General features: G+C 39.7%; 2 long non-coding RNA genes across 2 annotated transcripts; both read right to left on the minus strand.

Annotated features, from left to right (window-relative positions):
* Window positions 1–432: 432 nt before the first annotated feature.
* On the minus strand, window positions 433–1,878 carry LOC115339905. Its single transcript, XR_003922859.1, has 2 exons — window positions 1,843–1,878; window positions 433–674 (listed from the first exon to the last, which is right to left on the minus strand). It is a non-coding gene; the product is annotated as an uncharacterized LOC115339905 (long non-coding RNA).
* Window positions 1,879–2,813: 935 nt separating this feature from the next.
* Window positions 2,814–12,301, minus strand: LOC121233190. Its single transcript, XR_005932077.1, has 3 exons — window positions 12,221–12,301; window positions 10,133–10,254; window positions 2,814–3,252 (listed from the first exon to the last, which is right to left on the minus strand). It is a non-coding gene; the product is annotated as an uncharacterized LOC121233190 (long non-coding RNA).
* Between the last annotated feature and the right edge of the window lie 144 nt (window positions 12,302–12,445).

Consider the following 12,445-nt stretch of genomic DNA (forward strand, 5'->3'; position numbering starts at 1 on the left):
CTCAAAGCATTTAACACATCTCAGTCATGAACGAGGAATTTTACACTTTTTGGCAAAACCATCGTTTTTTATGGAGTTACCAGCATTTCTGTATTGGTTGCATTCCTATTTGATCCCTTTCTCTTAAGTAAGAGCTGAGATTTTACAGGAACAGAACACATCTGTGCACTGGTCTGTTTAGAGACCTGCTTCAACTGGCTTGCAAATAAAAAGTGCTTTATCTGATTGTTCAGTGCTGCCAAGCTTCCTTCCAATGCCAGAGCTGCTTTGAGGCGCTGTTCATGAGGATCCATTGTAACAGCATCGATTTTCTCCTCTGAAAGACTCTTGTCTTTTCAGTTTCCCACCTATAAGATCAGTAAGTAAAAAGTGAGTAAATGTGGGACTAAAATTCACGCCAATAGCAAAATTAATACAAATTTCAGAATGGTCTAAGTCATTCACATCACTCTCCCTTTGAGAGCTGATTTATTTTACACTGTATGTCTATTCTCACCACGTTTCCAGGATGTTATTCAGTGGTCTCAGTTTTGATGCATAATGCTAAAACTCTGTATTTATTTTGCTCCCTAAACTTCTGGAGGTCAGTGTTGTTTCTCTTTCAACCATCACAATCAGAGCAATAAGTTTCATTGCTTTTGGTCTGCACATCTATCATTTGAGCATCCCAGGTCCTGTGGAAAAAGAAGTAAAACAGATAAGGAATCATTTGTTTTCTGTTTCAACTATATTAAATCTATTAATATAGCAGAAGTTTTCAATGTCTGTTTTAAAGGTCTAGTATAATGACTAATTCCACAAGAATGGGACAGCTACATTTCTGAGCAACTTCCCTGAACCCTGGCTGCCACTCTGAACTCCTTAGTTAGCACATTTTTCTCCGGCAAACATATTCGAAGAATAAATTTTACTAAAAAAAGGGCAAACACTCCAGAAGCTTTTCTATATCACTGATATTCCAGGAAGCAAATTTCATTCTTTAACTTGACAACATAACACTTTACATTTTGAATGTTAACTGCGAGACTCTAATTTTTTGTTTTGCATCCTTGCACTGAAGGCTGGAACTGGAAAGCCTGCAGGGACCACCTGAGCTTAGCTAGATTTTTTTACATGTAGATAGCATCAGAAGCAAAATAATTGAATGCTGCTGCTTGAACAATCAACCTTTTATTACAGAACTACCAAGAGAGAAGAAGGTGGCCCATTTTCTGTGTTTTAAATTAACCTTTCAAGGGAAGGATTGGTGAAGCTTTTAAACACCAGTCAAGATTGTAACCTCTGTTCATCAACTACTATAATAAAGTAAACTGTGAGTAGAAAAAAATATGTAATTCAGTGAAGCCTTTCAATGTAAATGTTTTAGTAAAAGCAAAATAGCTGATAGAAGTATTATCAGGTTTCTAAGTAAATGGCTTATTCCTGAACATCTCAATATCTAACAGATTCTTCCATTTAAGCTGGTTTGGTTCTCAGATCCCGAGGTATCAACAGTTTTGAGATTACTGATCGAGCTCTCTAGAACTACCATCTTAGCAACAATCTGGCCAACTGGAAGTGCTAATTAAAGTAGACTCACAGGCCCAAGGAGCAGAGCTGACTGGAATTTCCTGAACTGGTTTTCTGTTTTTGAAATATAGCTTCCCTTCCCCCCTCCCAAATCCTAGAATTTTCAAATGCCAAAGTTATTCAGACTTTTTTTTAGGCAAGAAAAACAAGTAAACATAAAAAAGGAAAGGGAATTGAGATTTTTCACTGGTCATCAGCAGATTTAAGTCAACAATAAAAAGTTACTGTTTTTAAACGACCTAGGAGTGATCTAAGAAAGCCAAGGGAACTTACTCTGAAGAGGGCAAGAAAGGAATTGTACTTTCCGTGTACATGGTGTTGCTGAACACAAGGCTTGTTTGGTTTTGCAGCTTGGGCACCTCAAAATTAAAAAACATAAAATCAATATCAATTGAAGCTACGGTCCGAGTAATGACTGTATGGCATTTGATCATCACATACATGTTACTACCCTAATGCTGGAAAATGCAAATTTTAGCTGCTTATATTCTGTACTCCTTTTCTTGCAAATATTTCTTTCTTTACATGACGCTTACTTGAATTATAAGGACAAAGGCCTGACTGTAGACACACAGACATTTTACCTGCCAAAAAGCTGTCTTAGAACATATGCACTGCCATACAGAGAATTAACTCCATGCTGTCAACAGTAATATGCTGACTTTAAGAATTTTTCTTTTTTTTTCAGTTTTGAAACCATTATCATGACACTAAGTAAACTGTTTGGTGATAGAGACTGTGCTAAGAAAAGAAATCACGAAGTACATAAGCCATGTATTTTCTGTGCATTAGTCTTTCACCAGCTGTTTATCTGCTCTGGGAACCTAAAAATCCCTCCCAGCCCTGAAACACAGCCGTGTCTTAGATACTGTGCTGAGGAAAAATGGCTTACTTCCTCCAGAGCCAATTTGTACTTAAAACACCGTCCCTGCATGCTGTACGTGTATGCTTAACTTCAGGGCAGAGAGCGCATCTACTCAAATTAAGGGAAGAATTTGTAGTGAGAAATGTGAAGTCTGTGTACAAATCTTCTCATAATGGGAGTTGTGGTTTTCAAACTTTGGGGTCGGGGACCTCAAATCTGTAATGCACCTGCAAGAGTATGCCCATATTTTATTTCACAGGCTGCTCCTCAGCTGCCTTTCTCTACAGTAAGCCTGCAAGCACAGCTCGAAGTGCAGCTCGTGGCCATGCCTTCTCACACCTGCAAATCACAAGTCACCTGAATATTCAGGAGTGTCCGGTGTCATGCTGTGTGAGGAAGGAGCTTATTCAGCCCCTAAGCGTGTCCAGACAGGCTGTCCGTGAGGCACACTCATAAATACTTTCATTGGGGTCACTGGTCCTCCATAGACCTTTAAATATTACTATGGCACAAACACATACTAGTGATTATAGTACTTGACAATATAAACGTTTCCACTGAAGACATGTATGTTTTCTACTCCTTGAGGATGGTATTTGCCTAAGTGTTTATGTAAATCACAGCAGGTAATGTTTATACAGTAGAAAACAGCTGGAGGAAAAGATCACCTTCAACAATTGTCAGTTATATTTGGGTTTAGATAATTAATGAAAGACTGAACAACTCCACCACAGTTTCATCACAACATCATCCATGTTTAGGGAGAGAGTTTACAGCCACCTCATAACTTCTGGCATCAACTTGCTTGCAGCTTAGCCCTGGAACAAAACAAAACCAAAGAAACAAATCTCCCTAGCACAAAACACAGTCAAATTTAACTCAAAGCAGGACACAGAAGCGCAGGCACCAGTGTTTTAGAATATACAGAGCACTGCTCATGACTATAAATAATTATTGGATGCTTTCATAGCATTAGTGTTAACAGATATGCACAAAACCAGCATGCAAAGCTACTGATACCTGGTTAAGTCTTGTGTCAGTACATGAAAAAATAGCTGCAGAGATGCAAGACACTTAGTACATTCTTCTGTTCTAGGATCCTGAAAATCGCTATTGCAAGAGAAATGGGAGCTTGGAGAAACAGGAGATAAATAGAAGAGAGAATGATTTCTTCATTATGGCTGCATGTATTTATGGGGAACAGAGTGTGTTGTCTGTTGCCGGTCTAGCAAAATCTGCTGGAATTTTTAAATTAATCAGAAAGCCAAATTTTGTTAAATTTCTCTATTCACTTAGTCTGCTTTGAAAACTGCAGGCTTTAGGCTGTGTGAGAATGGTGCATGGTATCAGACTACAGAGCAGTCAGAGGATGGATGATGGGCTGAATTCTGAAGGGACTGGAATTTCCTCAGAACAAAGGTTTATCCCATTTATGACATGTCTTGAGAAAGCTTATCCTGTCAAGTCATTTATCACCCTCCTAACTAGCTACTGAGCGCGTATAATGCTTCTTTGCTAGATCAGTGAGGGAAAAAAGAATTTCAGAAGAAAGGAAGGTTTTCATTTAGGGATTTTAGGAGATTTAAAGAAGAGCTGATAGGAGTTAGGCTATCTAAGCTCTTTGAACCATGAGAAAAAACATATCAAGAAGGATTTTACTAACTGCTCATAGTGCAGCTAAAATACAGCCTTTCTACTGAGGGCATCCTCATTACCTAGGTATTTAAACTATGTGAATTGGCACAGCCCTGTGGTTTGCAGTATTAGATTTGGAGTAAGTAGAGGATGCTCTGATGGGGCTCTAATTACTAATATCGAGGTGAATTAAGTCCATCATATATTTATGAATGTCTAGCTTAATACTAACTATGAGACAATTCTGACATGACATTTGTTATAACACAGATGTCCCCATAAGCCCCACAATTAAAAAGCTGCGTTTCCTATGAAATTTGAGGTTGGCTCACCTTAATGTTCAAGAAAGTTCAGACTCCATTGGAAGTACTTGCTGCAGTGGGGGTATTTGTAAGATCAATCTATTCCATGTAGCTTTTTTCTGCTAAGAGGGTATCCCCAGTTAGCACATTTTCTCGGCATTTACAAGAATTTGACATCTTTTAGTACTCTTCCACTCTGTCATGTTCAGGTGGAATTGACCAATAGTTTAAAAGACTATGAAGGAAGATGAGGACAGGTAGTGCAATAGCTTAACCTTCATCTCAGCACATCAGAAAACTGGTTTTATATATATATACACATACACACACACACACACACACAGAGACATACCTATATAACTGAAAGAATGTCTCCTAGACCCAGACAATTATTAAAAAAAAAAAAAAGTAGTCACTAAATATATAAAATATATGATCTTACAAAAGCAGTATGGTTCTCCAAGTATGCCAATCAAATAATTTCTTACCTGCGTTCCTCACAAGGATTCAATCAGGAAACAAGCTGTATCAGTGTGTGCAAATGAAGGTCATGCATCAAACTGCTGTGCTTTCTTTTTAAGTGATGTTATGATTACTATTTCAGTGAAGTACTAATAAGGGACGTCATATTTTCGTGATTCATTGTTCAAGCAGGCAGTAAAAGGAAAAACATTAAAGTTAGCAAGGATATATTCAAACCAGGTGTTACTTTGATGGAATCTGAGATTATTTCTTGCATACAAGCGTCCCTCTTGTGCTAGAAGCTGACTTTTATGGGCTGTCTGAATTCACTAGTGAAAGATTTCTTGGTGTAATTCACAAGTGAGAGAAATATGAGTAAGGGGATTACTTAAGTTCATCAGTGCTGAAGTGCAGGATTTAATAAATTATCTTAATAAATAGCAATGAACGACACGGATATTTTAAGGGGTATTTCAAGGTATCTATCTAACCGGAAGATGAGTTATAGGTAACATCCTGCAGCCCGCAAAAGTACTTCCACGTGTAAGGCAACCAGCAAGAAGAAAAAAACACACACAGAAAAGGGAAAAAAAAAAAGATGCTGGTGAAAGTATCTCTACTACAAAGACAAGTATTCAATCGTGTCTTCTTACAAGAGCACAGAAAGGGAGCCATGAAGATGCATGACAACTGCCTCTCTAGGAGAGGGGAATGGAGGAGTTGCAGATCCACAGTCTACCTCATCTGAGTGCGAGAGATACAGTTCAAGTTCACCTCCAAATCTGGGGAAGTGAAGAAGAGGCAGGTCTAGAAGGACTACATCCCCCACATACTTGCTCTATATGTATCCCTGCCTTGAAAAAGAAACCATTATTTCACAGTATTCCATTAATGTGATTAAAAATAACTTTTAGCAAGCGTCAGCTGTAAGATGAGGGACAGAGAGAGGCATAGTCTCTCCGTTCGCACTACCCAGAGAAGCTGTGTGTGTGTGGTAGTGAATTCCCTGACATAAGTTGTGCCAAAAAAAGCCACCAACACAATATAATCAGTCAGCAATACTGGACTAAAGCAGATGCAGTAAGCTGTGTTTGCTCAAAGGCAGTACAGAAAATAAAAAAATTTGCCAACCCAAATCACCACCAACCCCAAACACTCCAAATCCGTATCAAAATGCATATGAAGTTCAGCTGTTTCTTGAGATCTGCCTACTGGATTTCAATATATTTTACTAATCATCTCAAGCCAGATAATGCTTTTGAAAGCAAAATAATCTTTCCAAAACTCTATCTAGCTACACAAAGACTTCTGACTAGGTAAGCCCAAAAAAACTGCATTGAACAGAGATAAATTGTATGTTAACACTAATACTTTGCAACTGAAAGCAGACTTGGAAATTAAGCATTTTCCCTGTTCAAGTGTTGTTTGTGCACGTGCATGCATTTCCTTTTTTAAAACGTGAATTTAACACACAGAGGCAGGTAGGCAGCAAGCAGTCCCAGGGAATGAAGTCACCAATTCCTTAGGACATGTTCAGCACAGTCAGGGATCGCAGAAACTAGCTTGTAACAGCCCAGCTGAAATGCTTTCATCCTGACTCAAGCAGGCTGCCTCAAATAGTTTAGGTTCCCTGCTTATTTAACCTATAACTTCCGTGACAATAAACCACATTGTCATTTCTAGTGATGCATTCAAGAGGGAGTCATCCGAGGCTTGATTACATGGTGCAGAGTTCCCAGTCGTTGTAACATAATGAGTTTTAAATCAGTCTAGTCCAAATCAGTAATTAAAACAAAGTACCTGGAGCTGTGCTTCTCAAATTTTCCCATACCAAGCCTTTCCACTCACTCTGCTTCCTAACATCCAGTCTGGGCCTAATTACTATCCCAACATTAGAAGAACAGAGACGTTCAAACCTCCCACTACCTGCTTACCACTCCTTGGATGCTTCCCTGACTCAGCCCGCATGCTGACATGACAGGTTCTATCTAAATGCAATCAGTTCACAGAAGTGCTTCTTGTGCCCCCATCACCATAAGATGGGATAATTCACAAATCATGTAACCAAGTCCCCTACTCTTCACTTTAGAATTGATTACAGTAGCAATGAGAAAACCAGTGATGCTGGCTTTGTGCTGGGGAGAGCTTGTATACAACACACGTTCTCAGGTGGAAGGAACCAACAAGAATTCCAGCTCACTTGTGGATCAGGACCTATTTTAGACGGATAAAAATGCACCAGGAGTCAGGAGTGTCCCTGGAGTGTTCTTGCTCAATTTCTATCATTTAACTTCAACCTCTGGTAACACCAGGCCACAGCTGCTGGTAGCATTATAATATTTGGTTGTTAAGATCACACAAAAACTTTAATAGCCAGGGTTATGGGTACCTTGCTGTTACTAGGGCTCCCACTTCTAGCTCTGAATCTGCATTCACAAGAGAGAAGGAAGAAAATTCCCCCAGAATTTCAGGAAGAACATTTTGAGGAGCTTTGCTTTGAAGGCTTATCTCCGAGTACTCAGACCTAATCCTGCTTAGTTTAGCTCTGAGAAAAATCACAAACTCATGAAGAGGTAGCCAACGCTTCTCATTATTCCTCACTTGTTAAATGCAGCATGTGCAAGAAAGAATGGGGGTCTTTACCCCAAGGAGGTTACAGTTATTTCTCTTGCCAGCCTTTCTCATGACTATCAGTGCATTTTTCTGAACTCTTATAATCCTACTGCAAAGTGAGTAAACTGCATATTTCCTCTGTATAAGCTGTCTAGAGTGCATGAACAACATATTTTTCTCATCTGAAGAGTCTTCCATCTCTTGCTTGGAGAGTGATACATGGAAGGGAGGGGGAACTTCAACAGCAATTGATAAATCTCAGTGCATTTTGATAATACCAAGTGTGCTTGTGAAATCTCTCTTCCACTTGAGCAACTGCTTAGTTCTCTGAGGAGACATTTCCCAGGTTTTCGTTTTGAAGAGAACATTGCTGCAGTAAGCTGTTACCGTGAAGCTGTGCCTGGTACAGAATGACAGGCCAAAAGGGGCTCGAATCACTCCTCAACAGCTTTGACTTCACTCCTCCTGCATTTTAGTGCACGTTCTTGCATTACCAGCTCTCGCACTGGTTAAAACTGACTTGGTCTCACTCCCTATTTTCCAACAAGTGCAATATTTTGAATTCTGTTCCCTCTCTTCTCCACACATAGTACATACAAGTCACACTTAAAACAATTTACCTGTAGGGTAGGCAGTCCAACCCCATTCCACTCTCTTCTCGCATTTCTAATCTGATTGCTTTCAGAAAGCTAATTGTGCCTGCTAGGAAACACCTCTGCTGCTTGAGAATGCCCAGCACTGTCAAGAAAACCACATTGTATTTTGCAAGAAAAGCTACACCTAGAAATTGTCATACTGGGTAACTGCACATTCCTCTGCCAAATGGTTATAAGCAGCCAAATTACAAGTTTCAGAAAATATCTGTGAATAATGTATAGTCATGGATAAGTTGGAGACAAAATTTCTGAGGGAAAAAAAAAAAGATTATTTAAATGAGTATTGTAACTAGGTACACTAAAGGTTAAGTGTAGGATACTATGGCTCTAGAGTAGGAATACATTAGAATCTACTTAAGCAGCTTTTGATATAAAGTTTAAGCACTCTGGCTGGGTGAAGAAGATCATTGCTAGGTACCAAGATTTTGGTGTGATCACATATTCTAGAGACTTAAAGCAGCCTGAGCAACTGCACCAGGCAATACCACTAAGAAAACACTTGAGCTTCTGCTGTTTTAAAACAGTGAATAGATGAATAAAGACATAAGTGGCAGAATGATTAAACCCAACAGTATGAAAGTTTGGAAGCCCTTATTCCACCCTTAACCTCTCTAATGGGCAACAAACATAAGACAAGGCTAAACGCAGATGGCAATATGCTGACCTTTTTTTGCCATGCTGGCTAAAGTTCTGGGAATAACAAAAGGTATTCCTTCTCTGTAGTAGCCTACGACCTGAAAAAAAGTGCAGATGAAGAAAACTGGAGGATAAGACTAAACACAGACAAGGGTAGACTGTCATGACTAAGTGCTACTGCAATTACGACCTAACTCAAAGCTTGGAGAAAATCATGCTGATGAAGGCTACATAAAAAAAAAACAAACAAACAAACCCCCCCCCCCCCCCAAATGAAGCATCTCTGTCACATTCAAATGCAACTCTGCACAGTAAGTCAAAATTAGAAAAATCCCCAAACTGGGTTTAAATACACCACTAAAAACACTTGTACAAAAACTGGGCTTTAATCCAAAGCACAGGCACAGCTGAGCTGTCTCTGCTCAGCTATCACGATACAGAGCAGCTTGTTTTGAGCTCGCTTTGCTAAAATGCTTTCAAGTCAGTATTTTGAGCCTTCAAAATCATGTATCACAATACATCTTGGTTCATCCTTGATGCAACAATAAAGAGTAGGTACCACAAAAAAGTCAGTTAAAAAGTCAGAAGCACAGTTAATAGCCTGTTAAAAAAATGGCTTACAGAAACTGGGATGTGATGCAAGTATTTTGTGTTTGAAGTTTGCATTTTAAATACTAACTAATGCTTCATAAATATCTCTATGTTACTATTTACATAGATCAGGAAGCCAGCCAGTGCTTGCTAGCAGATTTGGCTTGCTTTCCAGTTCTCTCCAGCCTTCAAAAAGCAAAAAAGCAAACTAAAAATCCCCAAGGCTGTACTTCCTGAGCCCACCACATGCCTGTGCTCAGTAATCATCAAACTGAAAGATATTCGCTAAGTCCTCAAAAGAAACTATTCAGAAAGAATCTATCACACTGAGAGCTGAAGCATGTTTCGGTGACAAGAATGTGATGCAGTAGTTTGCAATTTTTAAAATAGGGTTTATAATGAACCTGGATTTGGAGAAAGAAAGGGCAAACTAGTTCAATTAATGTCATTATTATTTTCACCTAAACATGGAATATACACCGTTTTTTACAAACGTGGTATTTCAGAGCTTCAATGGCCGGTGGCATAGATGCAATAATATTCCCCTAAAATAGTAGCAATGTTTTCAATTAATCCAAGCTGATTTACTGCCATCCCAGAGATTGTAGGATGGTCTGGAAGAGATCTATGCCCTAGCTTCACAGCAAAACAGCTTTAAATGAATGGATGGACACAGCTGGTGCAAAGGCACCTGAACATCAGTCCTCCTGTCAGCCTTGCTAAAAGCCCGTGCAAAATTCCCAGCCGCTTACAAGGCTTACTTGTGCACACAAACGTTCAACAGGAGGTAGGTAAGGGTTTACCTGTATAGATGAGCATATGCATGTGCATATACACACAGCCACCTTTTGATATGAAGAACGCTTCTTAAGGTTCGCTACAAAATAGCACATACAAGTGCAGCTCCATAAAGAGGAAAGGGCAGCTGGAATAGATACGAAGAAAAGCTGTAAGGTGAAAGACACTTAAATGACTCCCATCCAGGTAAGAAAATGAAATGCGCAGTGTAGTGACAACAAGCAGCACTAACATCACAGAGTGCAATATGGATTATACTGACCAGACTTTGGCAGTCACCCCTACCTAAACAATCAAGACTGCTCACAGGTCAGAGCTGTGCTTTATTTATTACTCACTAATTTCTTCAGCATGAGTTACAAGAAGGACATGCATTTAAAAGCAGTAATTCATGCTGTTTCTAGTAACTTACTGAAATAATCAACATATGGTTCCCAGTGCTCCCTACAATTACCCTTCACAACATCTCTCTAAAACAGATACTGTAGGTAATGGGTAAATATAACAAATAGGTAAATTCAATTTATGCATGGGGAACTCCGACAGAAATACCATTCTGCTGGGCGTCACCCTACTGTCCTCCTAAAACCCAGTTCTGCAATTGCTTTCAATAACAGCAGGACTAGGCTGATAGACTGAGAGTATCTGAAAGTCCCTACCCAAAGCATATGGGCAGGAATCAGAAAGCAAGTCAGAACAGACTGATTAAGAGAACTAGGTTTAATTTAATCTGAATGCCAAACACCTCTCCTTTGCACATGCTGGGACTGAAGGCAGATGCTCTTCTCATCCATTATTCAAAATAGAAGTGTTACCTTTTAGTGCTCAGATTTCTATCAGCTCATGGCAAATCACAGGAGAAAACTCTGTGCAGCCAGGAGGCAGGCAGAAGAGAAAGAGTTTTACACTTTCTAATAATACGAAGTGCTACGTGTTCCGGGACAACATTTTATTTCAGCATTAACCAGCCCCTGTGATATCTATGCACTTCATTCATACGACTCCAGCCTTACAATGAAGTCCCAGGTAGGAGCATTATGAAGCAGCATCAGCACAGGCCATTGGAAAGTGTGTTCTTGTCTGCCATGTTTCCTGTACCTCAGGGCCAGCCTGGGTGATATTTACAGTCAGACTATCAAAGACACCCAGCCTGTAAGCACTGATTTAGTGAGAAAGAACCACCCTTTCAGAAGATAATGCCCATATGAAAGAAATGTATCCATCCTAATTCTCTTGTGATGTTTTTTACTTCCCTGTTGACTCAGACTTACTAGAATTAAAGGCCCTTTGGATGGTATGTTTTAGATACCTACATATTTATTCTACTAGTTGATTTCATGCACTCTTAAAATAAATACAATTTTGAGCTAAAAGTACAATAAGAAATGTCCTAATGGCTGAAATTCTGGCTTAAAATTAGGAATCAAATGCACCCAGTCACAGGTTGGCTAGGCAATGACCTTTACCTGTCTCAGTATCCCTGTCCGTAAATGAGAAATTAGGACATTGCTCTCATTTCGTGAAAGGCTTTGAGGCTTTCAGGTAGACAGTGCGTTATTCTGTTCATCAAAAAACCCATACTTCTTTTACAGTATGGTGCCCCACAACTAAATAGTAGACCTTCCTTTCCCTGGTTAAACACTTGTGACACCTCCCACCCCTTTAGCTGATGTAAAAACTGACAAAACTGAACACAATGTGCTCTCATCATTTTCCAGGCTCTTGCAACTCCAAGATGCAACAGAAACGAGCATTGCTGGACACACATTGCAGGAACCCAAGTGGTGCTGAAAGATCTCTCAGACCATATCGTCCAAGAGCTGAGGTAGTGGCTGTTGCCCTGTACTGGGAGGGTGTTAGATGACAGGCAAGACATGGCCTTGGGCAGAGGTAGTAAGGTGCTGGGTGTTTTATAGCAAGCTCCTTCTCTCACTTCCAGTGGATCTACAACACATGCATCTGGTGCTGAACTATAACCATCTCCAAATACAAGGAACACAGTGTAAGACAGCTGCAGTCATACAGGAACCTAAGGAAATTCAGAAATAAATGGAAAGGAAAGTAACTGCGGCCAGGGGGAATTGGTCACTTACCCACCAGTGCCCTCCAGTGGCTCACACAGCAACTCAAGGAACTGAAGATGAGAACCTGTTTTCAGAGGTCAGACACCATAATTGTTTCACTAACAGACAGAAATGAAAACGCTGACATCTGGATGCCAGATAGCTCTTTTTAAAATTTAAGTTCTTGCATGGCAATCTCATATCTGCTATCATTACATACGATATCCATAAAAACCTGCACTCCATCAAGTGGGT

This window comes from Aquila chrysaetos, chromosome 3 (genome assembly GCF_900496995.4).
Source record: "Aquila chrysaetos chrysaetos chromosome 3, bAquChr1.4, whole genome shotgun sequence".
NCBI lineage: Eukaryota > Metazoa > Chordata > Aves > Accipitriformes > Accipitridae > Aquila > Aquila chrysaetos.